The 12,691-nt window shown below is 45.5% G+C and overlaps 10 non-coding genes across 10 annotated transcripts; 7 read left to right on the forward strand and 3 right to left on the reverse strand.

The window, feature by feature from the left end:
* Positions 1–3,633: 3,633 nt before the first annotated feature.
* TRNAT-UGU (transfer RNA threonine (anticodon UGU)) lies at positions 3,634–3,705 on the forward strand. The gene has a single exon. It is a non-coding gene; the product is annotated as a tRNA-Thr (tRNA).
* A 1,144-nt stretch (positions 3,706–4,849) lies between these two features.
* On the reverse strand, positions 4,850–4,944 carry TRNAI-UAU (transfer RNA isoleucine (anticodon UAU)). Its single transcript has 2 exons — positions 4,907–4,944; positions 4,850–4,885 (listed from the first exon to the last, which is right to left on the reverse strand). It is a non-coding gene; the product is annotated as a tRNA-Ile (tRNA).
* Positions 4,945–5,236: 292 nt separating this feature from the next.
* TRNAS-GCU (transfer RNA serine (anticodon GCU)) lies at positions 5,237–5,318 on the forward strand. Its single transcript has one exon. It is a non-coding gene; the product is annotated as a tRNA-Ser (tRNA).
* Positions 5,319–6,474: 1,156 nt separating this feature from the next.
* On the forward strand, positions 6,475–6,546 carry TRNAT-UGU (transfer RNA threonine (anticodon UGU)). Its single transcript has one exon. It is a non-coding gene; the product is annotated as a tRNA-Thr (tRNA).
* Positions 6,547–7,715: 1,169 nt separating this feature from the next.
* Positions 7,716–7,810, reverse strand: TRNAI-UAU (transfer RNA isoleucine (anticodon UAU)). Its single transcript has 2 exons — positions 7,773–7,810; positions 7,716–7,751 (listed from the first exon to the last, which is right to left on the reverse strand). It is a non-coding gene; the product is annotated as a tRNA-Ile (tRNA).
* A 292-nt stretch (positions 7,811–8,102) lies between these two features.
* Positions 8,103–8,184, forward strand: TRNAS-GCU (transfer RNA serine (anticodon GCU)). The gene has a single exon. It is a non-coding gene; the product is annotated as a tRNA-Ser (tRNA).
* Positions 8,185–9,340: 1,156 nt separating this feature from the next.
* TRNAT-UGU (transfer RNA threonine (anticodon UGU)) lies at positions 9,341–9,412 on the forward strand. Its single transcript has one exon. It is a non-coding gene; the product is annotated as a tRNA-Thr (tRNA).
* Positions 9,413–10,581: 1,169 nt separating this feature from the next.
* Positions 10,582–10,676, reverse strand: TRNAI-UAU (transfer RNA isoleucine (anticodon UAU)). Its single transcript has 2 exons — positions 10,639–10,676; positions 10,582–10,617 (listed from the first exon to the last, which is right to left on the reverse strand). It is a non-coding gene; the product is annotated as a tRNA-Ile (tRNA).
* A 292-nt stretch (positions 10,677–10,968) lies between these two features.
* Positions 10,969–11,050, forward strand: TRNAS-GCU (transfer RNA serine (anticodon GCU)). The gene has a single exon. It is a non-coding gene; the product is annotated as a tRNA-Ser (tRNA).
* A 1,156-nt stretch (positions 11,051–12,206) lies between these two features.
* TRNAT-UGU (transfer RNA threonine (anticodon UGU)) lies at positions 12,207–12,278 on the forward strand. Its single transcript has one exon. It is a non-coding gene; the product is annotated as a tRNA-Thr (tRNA).
* Positions 12,279–12,691: the final 413 nt, after the last annotated feature.

Consider the following 12,691-nt stretch of genomic DNA (forward strand, 5'->3'; position numbering starts at 1 on the left):
ACCATTGCCCAGCTAAACCTAGGCTTAAGATGGGACTCCTTAACTGCCGTTCCCTCCCTAAGCACGCAGACGAAATCAACTTATTAATACTAAATCAGGAGTTGGATACACTGTTTCTTACTGAAACGTGGTTATCTGACTACTCTGATGCGGACATCGTCACTGCCCTCCCCCCGGGCTATCTGTGTCAAACTTTTCATAGACCCAGAGGGAGAGGTGGGGGATTGGCTCTAATCCATAGACAACAATTCATCTGTAGAACCTCTGAGGCTCACATTGATGACTGCGAGGGATGCAAATTCTCTATTCAAACCTCCCCGGCCCACACCTTGTCGGGACTCCTGATATATCGCCCCCCAGGTACCCCTGGGAAATTTCCTAATGCCATTACTGAAGCGGTTGCACAACTAGCCTCTTCTGCTTCTGACTTTCTTATAGTAGGCGATCTAAATTTGCATTTCATGGACCCCACCGATCGAATAGCGGTCGAGTTCCTTCAAGACCTGGCGTCTTTTAATATTCGTTTGATTAATAATGAGCCTACCCACGATAAAGGACACCTGCTAGACCCAGTTCTCACCAATGTCGCTAATATCACCACAGGTCCACCTCTGACTTTACCTTGGACCGACCACTTCCTAGTCCCGATCTCCTGGGATGTCCCCATTAAGATCCCTCAAACTAGGAAATCTCAAGTCACTGATAGACGGTGGCACAAACTTGTTTCTACAGAATGGGCTACCACTCTTTCAAACTCCATTCCTGTGTTTTCCTCTGACCCCAATATGGCTAATGAACAGTTTAACACCTGGATTACTTCCTCACTTGACAAATTAATCCCTAAAAAGGTCACTCTTAAACACACCAAAAGAGCGCCCTGTGCTCCATGGTATACCGCAGAACTCAAAGCTATGCGCCAGGAGTGCAAGAGGGCCGAACGCATATGGCGGAAAGATAAATCTATTACAAACAAAGGAGCGTATTCCACCTCCCTTGCAACTTATAAATCATCCATCCGCAAGGAAAAAAACATATTCTTTCAGCAAAGAATAGAAAAAGCATTATGCTCGAGCAAAGAATCTTATGCCATTCTGAAAGAGCTATTGAAACCCCCAGCCCCTGAACCAACAAGCCCCCCAGACCCCACTGTGGATCAGAAAAAATGCCAACAGTTGGCTAACTTCTTTCAAGAAAAGATCCAAAAAATCCTTGCCTCAATCCTCCCCGCCGGCCCATGCGAAGATAGCGGTCTTACGAACATCCAGACACTCAGTTGTCTCCCCTCTTGGGGCCAAGTAACCACCGAAGATGTGGAAAACACTCTAAAATCCATTAAAAGTGGATCTCCCAGAGACCCTGTCCCGCTTCGGACCCTGAAAGAAGTAACCCCCATCATTGTTCCCCCTCTTACCCACCTGATCAATGTTTCTCTCCAACAGGGAATTGTTCCCCTGAACTGGAAGGCTGCAGCTGTGAAGGCTCTACTGAAGAAGCCCTCCCTTGATCCCGAAAACCTGGCCAATTTTAGGCCAATCTCCCTTCTCCCTGGGATAAGCAAGATTGCCGAAAAATTGGTCAATAAAAAACTGTCTCAGTTCCTGGAAGACAATAACAAATTAAAAAACTCTCAGACAGGTTTCCGGCCAGGGCAGGGCACCGACATCGCCCTCCTGGCGGCGGTAGAGGAGGCCAGGACACTCTTAGACGAGGGAGGATCAGTGGCAGTGATCCTCCTCGACCTGAGTGCGGCCTTCGATACCGTCAATCACCAACTCCTCATTAAACGGCTCGAAAGAGTCGGTGTGGTAGGCTCTGCCCTATCCTGGCTCACATCCTTCTTGGACCAGCGTACTTTTCAGATCTGGGAAAACAACACCTGCTCCTCCGAAACTCCCCTCCAATGTGGTGTGCCTCAGGGCTCCTCCCTGAGCCCCACATTATTTAACATCTACATGTCCCCATTGGAGGAGGTTATCACCCCGTTCGGAGTGAGCGTCGTCAGCTATGCTGACGACACACAATTAGTGGTATCACTATCCCATCCCAATCGAAAACCAGCAGATTTATTTAACTGCCTTACGCAGGTTCAAAACTGGATGAACAGCTCAGCCTTGAAACTAAACGGAACAAAGACAGATGTCCTTCTTCTTGGTCAAAAAGGAATCATTCTCCCCCCAGATATCTGGCCTGATTGTTTGGGTCCTATTCCAGAACCAAAACAAGAAGTAAAAAGCTTAGGTGTGTGGCTAGATACTACTTTGTCTTTTTCCACACAAGCAAAAAAAGTAGCCGGGACATGCTTCGGCTTGCTGAAATCAGTGAGAAAGATCCTGCCCCTTCTGCCACCCAATTCCCAAAAACTGCTTATACAAGGCCTGATAATTTCTAGGCTTGATTTCAGCAATGTGATATATCTGGGCGCCCCGGAAGCAACACTGAATAAACTTCAGAGAATCCAAAACATAGCCGCCCGGATTCTCACTAAAACCCCTGCCAGAGACTCGGCCAAACCAGCATTGAAACTCCTCCACTGGCTTCCTATAAGGGAGAGAGTTAAATTTAAAGCCTTGTGTCTAGCCCACAAATTATTACAAAATCAAGGCCCTCCCATTCTTAGAAAATTTATCAAACCTTACAAATCCTGCAGATCCCTCAGATCGGACACGGAGAATTTCATCAGCGCTCCTAGAGTCAGGAGGGTACGCACAGGTGGAAGGCGGTTTACAGTCCAGACCGCAAGCCTCTGGAATGCACTCCCGCGCGACCTGAGAACTGAACCACACTACCTCCGCTTCAGGAAGCAGCTGAAGACTTTTCTTTTTCCCCAATGATCCCTTCCTATCCGAACCACTGTATCCCCGTCCCATTCCTCACTTCCCCTCCGTCTGGTCCCCCCATGGCAGGTCAGGGTAGGGTTCTTAGCGCTGGGATACCTACGGGTGACTACGCGCTCTAGAAGAGTTTTTAATAATAATAATAATAATAATAATAATATCCAGGAAGGGACGCTATTCCAAGAGGGAGCCCCGGAAGAGCCCCGGACATGGTAAGTGCTTTAAAAATTGTTTTATTAAGGTTAGTTGCTTAAATAATGTATGTAGGGGAGGGCGGGAGGGAGGCGGGTGGCGGCCGAATCGGCTACGCACACGGAGTGGGCGTAGTGTTGCCGGCTACGCTGTCTACGCAAAATGCGTAGAAGGCAACACTACGCCTACTCCGTGGGCGTAGCCGATTCGGACGCCCAGGGTTACTTCTAACCAGTTTGGATAGATAGACTGATAAGAAAGCAGCTCTTACTCCTAAAGTTTCAGCCATCTCAAGTGTATGACTGTTGACATATGTCTGCCCCACAGAGACAGATCACTTCTAATAAGTGAGTTCTCTATCTGTCACTGATTGTGGACATACTAACTAGAGCTATCAGTATGGTCATAAATGTGAATACTCTTATGTTCTCAAATCAAAATGGAGTTTTTCCTACTTCCAAGAAAAGTGTCTTAAGCATGCTCTTCAATTTGTGCACGCATGTAGACATTCAAATGCAACTGCATTTCCATACAGAGTCTCAAAATCATAGATATCTTCATACCGCAGTAAGAATACATGAAGCGATTTACATACTGCAGGCAGGCTGGCCTTGTAGCTCAGTGGCAGAGCACGGGTCTTGTAAACCAGGGGTCATGAGTTCAAGCCTCATCAGGGCCTTTTTATATGTGAGTTTCTGTATGTTGTTTCCAAGTCATTCTTTCTAGGAGTCACACCTTGTCTTAAGTTTGCTTATTGACAAGCTTCCCTTTCCTGCTTTCATCGTATCAAGAAGACTTCATGAAAACCATTGAACCATAAACTATCGCCTCACCCCTTCCGATCGCCTGACAAACGCCATTCTCACCCCGCCGGGCAAAGCCAAATAAGCCATGCATATTTGAAGTTCCTTTGAAAGTCAGAGCGAGGACTATGACCTCTGTTCCGACTGAGTCTGCATCCACAGAAAGGATGAAATAAGGATCTAGAAATTTCACCAAGGAGATGTGAACTTCATCCCCCTTAAAATACTTTTCCTCCCAGATGCCCCGGCTCTTAGTCAAATGAGGTTAATCTTCAAAACCCCACCCCCACTAACCATAAATATCCGACTCTCCTGCTGTCCATTCAAATGATACAAGGTATCTTGTACATAGAGAGAATGTGAGAAAAAGCAGAATCGCTTCATAGATTTGGTGACCTTGGAAGGGTCGGCTGGATAAAGAAGTGAACCTGATTTCGGGAAAAGGAGTATCGTGATGGGGATGAGGAAAAGAGAACATGGACCACATTCACAAGTTAGAGAAATAAATATATTAGGTTGAATGGTTTTAAAAAGGTAACTTTGAGCATGAATTGTTTTTTTAAACTGCAAAGAATAAAAAAAATCAATGTGGGATTGGAGGCACAATCTGAGCAGAAAGCACCATAAGCTGCTATGGTGCAACTCTTATGTTGACTAGAAACATTAATATGATGACGCTCTTCTTTTGATATGTCTTTCATTTACATTTTATTGTTAGTAGCTGATACAGCACTGTTTGCAGCTCCTCAGTATATGGTTATCCCGTGACAACAATGTTTTCATCATATTTATTATTCTACAAATGTATTTTTAAATGCACTGATGTGGTGTTTGCATGCTATGCAAGACGGCACATCATGGAATGTTTATAAGGAGCATCGAATAGGATTGTGATATTTGCACCTGGAAGAGTCGGACACGCAGATCCTGAAAAGAAGTAAAAACTCTCTAGCAAGGGCCGTCTTTACCCTGAGTTTAATCTTTACTTTTAGTGAAATGGTTTATGAAAAACCAGTAAGCTGCTCCAGGTGAGGCTCAAACTCACAACCTCGGCATGCCTCAATGCAAGTACTGCTGTATAAGTACCGCGCGCTAACCGATAGCGCCACTGGAGCTCACTGTTCTCATATCTCCCCAGTTGAGCCATCTAGAGCTGACCAAGGAGATACTGGCACTGCTCCCTTATTCACTGTGCAAGATCGACTCACATGCTAGCATGTTATCATGACTATTAAAAACTACAGTCCTAATGGAACAGATTTGATAATTCTGCTATATCATGTGCTCTGTCTATTGAACACCACATATATTTGCCAGTTCTGACACAGTCTAGGAGAAACTTATGATTATTTGTAATTAGCACATCGTAAGAATTTCCTAAAAAATGAAACATAGTCACCTAAGGCAGACGAGGTGGCCGAGTGGTTAAGGCGATGGACAGCTAATCCATTGTGCTCTGCACGCGTGGGTTCAAATCCCACCTTCGTCAGAACGCCATCAGACACTCTTTTGAAGGTGGGCATGTCTCGTAGTACAATTACACTCTCTTTCAAGACACAGCCATAATCCACTAGAAGGGCCCAACTGACTATTCCATTTTGGCAATTATGTCAAATTAAGGGGTTTTGTGCTTAATTGAAATTAGATCTTTCATGAAGTGTCCAGAGGATTGCCTTTCCCTCACTCCTGGCCATCTAACTAACCCTGGTCGTAGTGGGCGTAGTGGGGCTCCGCGGAGCTACGCGGAGTGGGCGAGAAGCTACGCCCACTCCCGCACTCCGCGTAGCCCCACTACGCACCTCCCTCCCGCTCTCCCCTACGTACATTATTTAAGCAACTACCCTTAATAAAACAATTTTAAAGCACTTACCGTGTCCGGGGCTCGTCCGGGGCTCCCTCTTGGAATAGCGTCGTCCTGGATACCAATGCGCATGCGCGGGCGGCCGCGCATGCGCATTTCTCCCGAGAAATGCGCATGCGCGGGAGGCCGCGCATGCGCATTGGTATCCAGGAAGGGACGCTATTCCAAGAGGGAGCCCCGGAAGAGCCCCGGACATGGTAAGTGCTTTAAAAATTGTTTTATTAAGGTTAGTTGCTTAAATAATGTATGTAGGGGAGGGCGGGAGGGAGGCGGGTGGCGGCCGAATCGGCTACGCGCACAGAGTGGGCGTAGTGTTGCCGGCTACGCTGTCTACGCAAAATGCGTAGAAGGCAACACTACGCCTACTCCGTGGGCGTAGCCGATTCGGACGCCCAGGGTTACTTCTAACCAGTTTGGATAGATAGACTGATAAGAAAGCAGCTCTTACTCCTAAAGTTTCAGCCATCTCAAGTGTATGACTGTTGACATATGTCTGCCCCACAGAGACAGATCACTTCTAATAAGTGAGTTCTCTATCTGTCACTGATTGTGGACATACTAACTAGAGCTATCAGTATGGTCATAAATGTGAATACTCTTATGTTCTCAAATCAAAATGGAGTTTTTCCTACTTCCAAGAAAAGTGTCTTAAGCATGCTCTTCAATTTGTGCACGCATGTAGACATTCAAATGCAACTGCATTTCCATACAGAGTCTCAAAATCATAGATATCTTCATACCGCAGTAAGAATACATGAAGCGATTTACATACTGCAGGCAGGCTGGCCTTGTAGCTCAGTGGCAGAGCACGGGTCTTGTAAACCAGGGGTCATGAGTTCAAGCCTCATCAGGGCCTTTTTATATGTGAGTTTCTGTATGTTGTTTCCAAGTCATTCTTTCTAGGAGTCACACCTTGTCTTAAGTTTGCTTATTGACAAGCTTCCCTTTCCTGCTTTCATCGTATCAAGAAGACTTCATGAAAACCATTGAACCATAAACTATCGCCTCACCCCTTCCGATCGCTTGATGAACGCCTGACAAACGCCATTCTCACCCCGCCGGGCAAGCCCTGCCGGGCAAAGCCAAATAAGCCATGCATATTTGAAGTTCCTTTGAAAGTCAGAGCGAGGACTATGACCTCTGTTCCGACTGAGTCTGCATCCACAGAAAGGATGAAATAAGGATCTAGAAATTTCACCAAGGAGATGTGAACTTCATCCCCCTTAAAATACTTTTCCTCCCAGATGCCCCGGCTCTTAGTCAAATGAGGTTAATCTTCAAAACCCCACCCCCACTAACCATAAATATCCGACTCTCCTGCTGTCCATTCAAATGATACAAGGTATCTTGTACATAGAGAGAATGTGAGAAAAAGCAGAATCGCTTCATAGATTTGGTGACCTTGGATGGGTGGGCTGGATAAAGAAGTGAACCTGATTTCGGGAAAAGGAGTATCGTGATGGGGATGAGGAAAAGAGAACATGGACCACATTCACAAGTTAGAGAAATAAATATATTAGGTTGAATGGTTTTAAAAAGGTAACTTTGAGCATGAATTGTTTTTTTAAACTGCAAAGAATAAAAAAAATCAATGTGGGATTGGAGGCACAATCTGAGCAGAAAGCACCATAAGCTGCTATGGTGCAACTCTTATGTTGACTAGAAACATTAATATGATGACGCTCTTCTTTTGATATGTCTTTCATTTACATTTTATTGTTAGTAGCTGATACAGCACTGTTTGCAGCTCCTCAGTATATGGTTATCCCGTGACAACAATGTTTTCATCATATTTATTATTCTACAAATGTATTTTTAAATGCACTGATGTGGTGTTTGCATGCTATGCAAGACGGCACATCATGGAATGTTTATAAGGAGCATCGAATAGGATTGTGATATTTGCACCTGGAAGAGTCGGACACGCAGATCCTGAAAAGAAGTAAAAACTCTCTAGCAAGGGCCGTCTTTACCCTGAGTTTAATCTTTACTTTTAGTGAAATGGTTTATGAAAAACTAGTAAGCTGCTCCAGGTGAGGCTCGAACTCACAACCTCGGCATGCCTCAATGCAAGTACTGCTGTATAAGTACCGCGCGCTAACCGATAGCGCCACTGGAGCTCACTGTTCTCATATCTCCCCAGTTGAGCCATCTAGAGCTGACCAAGGAGATACTGGCACTGCTCCCTTATTCACTGTGCAAGATCGACTCACATGCTAGCATGTTATCATGACTATTAAAAACTACAGTCCTAATGGAACAGATTTGATAATTCTGCTATATCATGTGCTCTGTCTATTGAACACCACATATATTTGCCAGTTCTGACACAGTCTAGGAGAAACTTATGATTATTTGTAATTAGCACATCGTAAGAATTTCCTAAAAAATGAAACATAGTCACCTAAGGCAGACGAGGTGGCCGAGTGGTTAAGGCGATGGACTGCTAATCCATTGTGCTCTGCACGCGTGGGTTCAAATCCCACCTTCGTCGGAACACCATCAGACACTCTTTTGAAGGTGGGCATGTCTCGTAGTACAATTACACTCTCTTTCAAGACACAGCCATAATCCACTAGAAGGGCCCAACTGACTATTCCATTTTGGCAATTATGTCAAAGTAAGGGGTTTTGTGCTTAATTGAAATTAGATCTTTCATGAAGTGTCCAGAGGATTGCCTTTCCCTCACTCCTGGCCTTCTAACTAACCCTGGTCGTAGTGGGCGTAGTGGGGCTCCGCGGAGCTACGCGGAGTGGGCGAGAAGCTACGCCCACTCCCGCACTCCGCGTAGCCCCACTACGCACCTCCCTCCCGCTCTCCCCTACATACATTATTTAAGCAACTGCCCTTAATAAAACAATTTTAAAGCACTTACCGTGTCCGGGGCTCGTCCGGGGCTCCCTCTTGGAATAGCGTCGTCCTGGATACCAATGCGCATGCGCGGGCGGCCGCGCATGCGCATTTCTCCCGAGAAATGCGCATGCGCGGGAGGCCGCACATGCGCATTGGTATCCAGGAAGGGACGCTATTCCAAGAGGGAGCCCCGGAAGAGCCCCGGACATGGTAAGTGCTTTAAAAATTGTTTTATTAAGGTTAGTTGCTTAAATAATGTATGTAGGGGAGGGCGGGAGGGAGGCGGGTGGCGGCAGAATCGGCTACGCACACGGAGTGGGCGTAGTGTTGCCGGCTACGCTGTCTACGCAAAATGCGTAGAAGGCAACACTACGCCTACTCCGTGGGCGTAGCCGATTCGGACGCCCAGGGTTACTTCTAACCAGTTTGGATAGATAGACTGATAAGAAAGCAGCTCTTACTCCTAAAGTTTCAGCCATCTCAAGTGTATGACTGTTGACATATGTCTGCCCCACAGAGACAGATCACTTCTAATAAGTGAGTTCTCTATCTGTCACTGATTGTGGACATACTAACTAGAGCTATCAGTATGGTCATAAATGTGAATACTCTTATGTTCTCAAATCAAAATGGAGTTTTTGCTACTTCCAAGAAAAGTGTCTTAAGCATGCTCTTCAATTTGTGCACGCATGTAGACATTCAAATGCAACTGCATTTCCATACAGAGTCTCAAAATCATAGATATCTTCATACCGCAGTAAGAATACATGAAGCGATTTACATATTGCAGGCAGGCTGGCCTTGTAGCTCAGTGGCAGAGCACTGGTCTTGTAAACCAGGGGTCATGAGTTCAAGCCTCATCAGGGCCTTTTTATATGTGAGTTTCTGTATGTTGTTTCCAAGTCATTCTTTCTAGGAGTCACACCTTGTCTTAAGTTTGCTTATTGACAAGCTTCCCTTTCCTGCTTTCATCGTATCAAGAAGACTTCATGAAAACCATTGAACCATAAACTATCGCCTCACCCCTTCCGATCGCCTGACGAACGCCTGACAAACGCCATTCTCACCCCGCCGGGCAAGCCCTGCCGGGCAAAGCCAAATAAGCCATGCATATTTGAAGTTCCTTTGAAAGTCAGAGCGAGGACTATGACCTCTGTTCCGACTGAGTCTGCATCCACAGAAAGGATGAAATAAGGATCTAGAAATTTCACCAAGGAGATGTGAACTTCATCCCCCTTAAAATACTTTTCCTCCCAGATGCCCCGGCTCTTAGTCAAATGAGGTTAATCTTCAAAACCCCACCCCCACTAACCATAAATATCCGACTCTCCTGCTGTCCATTCAAATGATACAAGGTATCTTGTACATAGAGAGAATGTGAGAAAAAGCAGAATCGCTTCATAGATTTGGTGACCTTGGATGGGTGGGCTGGATAAAGAAGTGAACCTGATTTCGGGAAAAGGAGTATCGTGATGGGGATGAGGAAAAGAGAACATGGACCACATTCACAAGTTAGAGAAATAAATATATTAGGTTGAATGGTTTTAAAAAGGTAACTTTGAGCATGAATTGTTTTTTTAAACTGCAAAGAATAAAAAAAATCAATGTGGGATTGGAGGCACAATCTGAGCAGAAAGCACCATAAGCTGCTATGGTGCAACTCTTATGTTGACTAGAAACATTAATATGATGACGCTCTTCTTTTGATATGTCTTTCATTTACATTTTATTGTTAGTAGCTGATACAGCACTGTTTGCAGCTCCTCAGTATATGGTTATCCCGTGACAACAATGTTTTCATCATATTTATTATTCTACAAATGTATTTTTAAATGCACTGATGTGGTGTTTGCATGCTATGCAAGACGGCACATCATGGAATGTTTATAAGGAGCATCGAATAGGATTGTGATATTTGCACCTGGAAGAGTCGGACACGCAGATCCTGAAAAGAAGTAAAAACTCTCTAGCAAGGGCCGTCTTTACCCTGAGTTTAATCTTTACTTTTAGTGAAATGGTTTATGAAAAACCAGTAAGCTGCTCCAGGTGAGGCTCAAACTCACAACCTCGGCATGCCTCAATGCAAGTACTGCTGTATAAGTACCGCGCGCTAACCGATAGCGCCACTGGAGCTCACTGTTCTCATATCTCCCCAGTTGAGCCATCTAGAGCTGACCAAGGAGATACTGGCACTGCTCCCTTATTCACTGTGCAAGATCGACTCACATGCTAGCATGTTATCATGACTATTAAAAACTACAGTCCTAATGGAACAGATTTGATAATTCTGCTATATCATGTGCTCTGTCTATTGAACACCACATATATTTGCCAGTTCTGACACAGTCTAGGAGAAACTTATGATTATTTGTAATTAGCACATCGTAGGAATTTCCTAAAAAATGAAACATAGTCACCTAAGGCAGACGAGGTGGCCGAGTGGTTAAGGCGATGGACTGCTAATCCATTGTGCTCTGCACGCGTGGGTTCAAATCCCACCTTCGTCGGAACGCCATCAGACACTCTTTTGAAGGTGGGCATGTCTCGTAGTACAATTACACTCTCTTTCAAGACACAGCCATAATCCACTAGAAGGGCCCAACTGACTATTCCATTTTGGCAATTATGTCAAATTAAGGGGTTTTGTGCTTAATTGAAATTAGATCTTTCATGAAGTGTCCAGAGGATTGCCTTTCCCTCACTCCTGGCCTTCTAACTAACCCTGGTCGTAGTGGGCGTAGTGGGGCTCCGCGGAGCTACTCGGAGTGGGCGAGAAGCTACGCCCACTCCCGCACTCTGCGTAGCCCCACTACGCACCTCCCTCCCGCTCTCCCCTACATACATTATTTAATCAACTACCCTTAATAAAACAATGTTAAAGCACTTACCGTGTCCGGGGCTCATCCGGGGCTCCCTCTTGGAATAGCGTCGTCCTGGATACCAATGCGCATGAGCGGGCGGCCGCGCATGCGCATTTCTCCCAAGAAATGCGCATGCGCGGGAGGCCGCGCATGCGCATTGGTATCCAGGAAGGGACGCTATTCCAAGAGGGAGCCCCGGAAGAGCCCCGGACATGGTAAGTGCTTTAAAAATTGTTTTATTAAGGTTAGTTGCTTAAATAATGTATGTAGGGGAGGGCGGGAGGGAGGCGGGTGGCGGCCGAATCGGCTACGCACACGGAGTGGGCGTAGTGTTGCCGGCTACGCTGTCTACGCAAAATGCGTAGAAGGCAACACTACGCCTACTCCGTGGGCGTAGCCGATTCGGACGCCCAGGGTTACTTCTAACCAGTTTGGATAGATAGACTGATAAGAAAGCAGCTCTTACTCCTAAAGTTTCAGCCATCTCAAGTGTATGACTGTTGACATATGTCTGCCCCACAGAGACAGATCACTTCTAATAAGTGAGTTCTCTATCTGTCACTGATTGTGGACATACTAACTACAGCTATCAGTATGGTCATAAATGTGAATACTCTTATGTTCTCAAATCAAAATGGAGTTTTTCCTACTTCCAAGAAAAGTGTCTTAAGCATGCTCTTCAATTTGTGCACGCATGTAGACATTCAAATGCAACTGCATTTCCATACAGAGTCTCAAAATCATAGCTATCTTCATACCGCAGTAAGAATACATGAAGCGATTTACATATTGCAGGCAGGCTGGCCTTGTAGCTCAGTGGCAGAGCACTGGTCTTGTAAACCAGGGGTCATGAGTTCAAGCCTCATCAGGGCCTTTTTATATGTGAGTTTCTGTATGTTGTTTCCAAGTCATTCTTTCTAGGAGTCACACCTTGTCTTAAGTTTGCTTATTGACAAGCTTCCCTTTCCTGCTTTCATCGTGTCAAGAAGACTTCATGAAAACCATTGAACCATAAACTATCGCCTCACCCCTTCCGATCGCCTGACAAACGCCTGACAAACGCCATTCTCACCCCGCCGGGCAAGCCCTGCCGGGCAAAGCCAAATAAGCCATGCATATTTGAAGTTCCTTTGAAAGTCAGAGCGAGGACTATGACCTCTGTTCCGACTGAGTCTGCATCCACAGAAAGGATGAAATAAGGATCTAGAAATTTCACCAAGGAGATGTGAACTTCATCCCCCTTAAAATACTTTTCCTCCCAGATGCCCCGGCTCTTAGTCAAATGAG

This window comes from Lissotriton helveticus, chromosome 5_1 (assembly GCF_964261635.1).
Source record: "Lissotriton helveticus chromosome 5_1, aLisHel1.1, whole genome shotgun sequence".
NCBI lineage: Eukaryota > Metazoa > Chordata > Amphibia > Caudata > Salamandridae > Lissotriton > Lissotriton helveticus.